The sequence below is a fragment of the Alosa alosa genome, chromosome 4 (assembly GCF_017589495.1).
Source record: "Alosa alosa isolate M-15738 ecotype Scorff River chromosome 4, AALO_Geno_1.1, whole genome shotgun sequence".
Lineage (NCBI taxonomy): Eukaryota > Metazoa > Chordata > Actinopteri > Clupeiformes > Clupeidae > Alosa > Alosa alosa.
The window spans coordinates 29,590,065-29,593,136 of record NC_063192.1 but is presented as its reverse complement, the minus strand read 5'-3'; the positions used below and the strand labels follow the sequence as shown (position 1 = coordinate 29,593,136).

Below are 3,072 nucleotides of genomic sequence, written 5' to 3'. Positions count from 1 at the left end.
ACGTGAAATCAGAATTGCACATCCATACAAAATCTGACTCAACTGTGGTGATGAGTCAGTCCGATAAATCAGTCTGCATATTCATTAGGCAAAAGGTATTTTCTTCCACAAATGAAACATTTCATTTCATGTCGTGACATGGGTGAAGGAGAGATTAATAAAACTGCCAAGTGGATTTAAAAAAGGGGGAACCATTGACATGGGCTATCCCTATATTGCCTTTTAGAGTTACTACATTGAAGATGTATTTTTTTCTTTTGTGTGATAAAGTTACTGTATGTATGTACTATTGTACTGCATTACTTCTATCGCCATGGTAATCACCACAGCAACCAGCCTCCCAGTAACGCACAGCAGCACCAGACACTGTGTCACATCCTTGTTTACACCCCGTCTGCTTCTGTCAATCTTTCGCAAAGAGAACCCAGACAAAGTGCACAACAGGACAACAGCTCAAGACGGGCCACACATACACATGACCTGTGCACAGACAGACCGGTGCTGTGGTCAAAGGAAGCAATGCCTGTCAAACAGAGATGAAGCTTACCTACCCCAAGCGTGCTTGTGAATGTTTAAATAATTGAATTGGAATGATGAAAAAAATGTCAGATTTGCAATCTAGCGGAGGCCCCTCTATATGTGTGCATTTGGTTCTTATGAAGCTGTTCAGAGAGAATGATGAGTCTGATGAAGAGAGGTTGCCTGTCAAACAGTATGTTTTGTGTCATGTGCTAAGAAAGTGCTCAGAGAGAGGAAGTGAGAGATTTTATGTGTGTGAAAGAGAGAGTGAGAAAGAAAGAGAGAGAGAGAGATAAGTGCATTCGATTCGTTATTGTGGAGCCATCCAGTCCGTGGTAATGCTTGAGCCTGTGGATGTTTATCCAGAAAAAAGATAAAGAGAAACCTTATGAGTACCGAGGCTTTTAACTTTTTTCAGTATATCAGTGTTGGATTTTTTTCTTCAACAAAACAACCTACATTTCTACAGTAAACTATGGCACATTGTGAGTGGTGGTAAGCTACTGTGCTGTCGAGTCAAACACCAACCGGTTGACCACGTCAATGCTTTGCTATTTACGACAGAGGAAGTCGGAACTCACCCTATCCTGAAGTGTTACCAAAATGTAATCTAAAAAGAGAAGCATTATTTTTGTATTTTGAAATGGGGTTGTAAAAAATGTAAAATTGTGTACTGATGATCAGTGTTGCAAAAAGCTGAGGTTATCTGGCACTTTGAAGACATTGGTTCTCAACCATGATGATGGGGCTTCCCTTGGATACATAGCAAAAGTGCTTTCAACTTTGAGCCATTTCAGTGTGAAAATTCCCAGTTTAACTGTGAGAGGAACAATTTTAATTCAGTTCGAGAAATCATGGAAGGACATTAGCATTTCTCTCACATATTTAGCATTTAAATCTTCTGATTGTTGTGCCAAGGGGACCCCAGAGGTACTTGTGTGAGCTCCAATGATTCAAGGTTATTTGAACAAAATACATCTAGATGACTAAAAATTTTATTGCTGGTGATTTAGCCACTGTACAATTGTAACTAATTCAATTGTTGATTTTATTTATGTTTTGTAACTAATCAAAATAAAAGATGGTGTAAAACATTTGATTGTGCTTGTTTGTTTTATCATAATTCTTTAATGGAGAAATTAATTTGTTTGTTATAGGCCTAACGATTTTAACCTGTAAGGATTATCCATGCTAAAAATGTAGGAAATGTCATGTAGACCTAGGCCACAAGAACTTGATTTCTGGCTGCAGTATTATTTACGGACAGCAGAGGGCTTGAAAACTCATTCTGTTCATGCGAGTGTGGAAGAAAAACAAAATCATTAGGTGTAACAACGGGAATATCCTCTCAATTTCCCCATACCTGCGCTTTCTGTTTTATTGGGGGTTTCCTCTCTCTGAAATCTAATAAAATTGTCACATATAGGGCCTATTAAACTGCAGGACCCCAGCATTCCTTCACTGAAAATTCTTAAAGAACGGAATTGGTGTGATTAGGCTATTGACCTGCCTTATATGATATTGATTATTTAATTATAATTAAGGCTATACTTGGTCTGCAGTAGCCTAGGCTACATGTGCACTATTGGCATTGGCTGTTTTGTAGAATTGTATGAATTAAGGAAAAATGCTTAAATGCAATGGATGTGGCGCAGTCGCTGCTAATCGTGCCAGGAAATGCAGTGTTCTCCACGCGTACAGTGACCATTCTGTTGGATCTCAGGCATGTTCTGCCTGGGATCAAAAGTCACTTACCCCCACTGACAATGTGCTCATTGTAACGGCCCTGGTCTATATGCATCAATGGAGGAGATTAACCAGTTGACATGACTTGAGTACAATGATGCTCTTCACGAAGACCGAAATAACCATGTTCCTCCACTGCAAGTCAGTAAAAAATCAGTGTATGCGAACTTCTAGCTACAAAACTCTTTAAATGCAGGCTGCGTTGTATCAAGTTAAATGTATATATCTTTACGTCTATATTAATGATGTACAAAACAATGTTTTCTTCTTACAATACCACAATGTTTGTCCTACTCTGCCAACTGTCAGATACCCCTAGCCTATTTCCGATTTTAATAGGCCTAATTAAGGGACACTTTCAAGTCCAGAGAGCATTTATTTGGACTAGCCTAGATATGGAATGTAATGGAAATATTCCGTTAATATTTGGTTACTGATGTAGTATTGGATAACCGCAGAATATGGGCATTGCGCTTGAAATTGTGTGCGCTCCTCAGGACCATAATAGTGACTGGCAAAGCGGGGCTTGTCGGTCCAATCAGCTATCAACTCCTGGAAGAAAAGGAGTGGTGTCGAAAGTGCACGGGAGCGTCACTCTCAGTGCGCTCCCTTACTCAAAATTCAGGCGAATAGTTTACCCGTTCCGAGGGAAGCCTGAAACTACCTAAACCTTTTTTGTTTCGTATCTAACCTTCAAGGACACATTTTTATTGCTTTTAAAGGTCGCTTTTCAGTTGGCAACTTACACCTGTGGTGTTTTAGTCACGTTACTTACAGTAGGACGTCCACTTCATGCTCATGGAATGT

General features: G+C 39.6%; 1 protein-coding gene across 1 annotated transcript in view; it reads left to right on the top strand.

The window, feature by feature from the left end:
- The first annotated feature begins 2,844 nt into the window (after positions 1–2,844).
- LOC125293399 (receptor tyrosine-protein kinase erbB-3-like) overlaps positions 2,845–3,072 on the top strand; it is a 25,091-nt gene continuing 24,863 nt past the window's right edge. Inside the window, 1 exon segment of the mRNA XM_048241283.1 lies at positions 2,845–3,072. This exon segment is cut by the window's right edge and continues 264 nt beyond it. The gene's annotated coding sequence lies outside the window, so the exon portion shown is untranslated.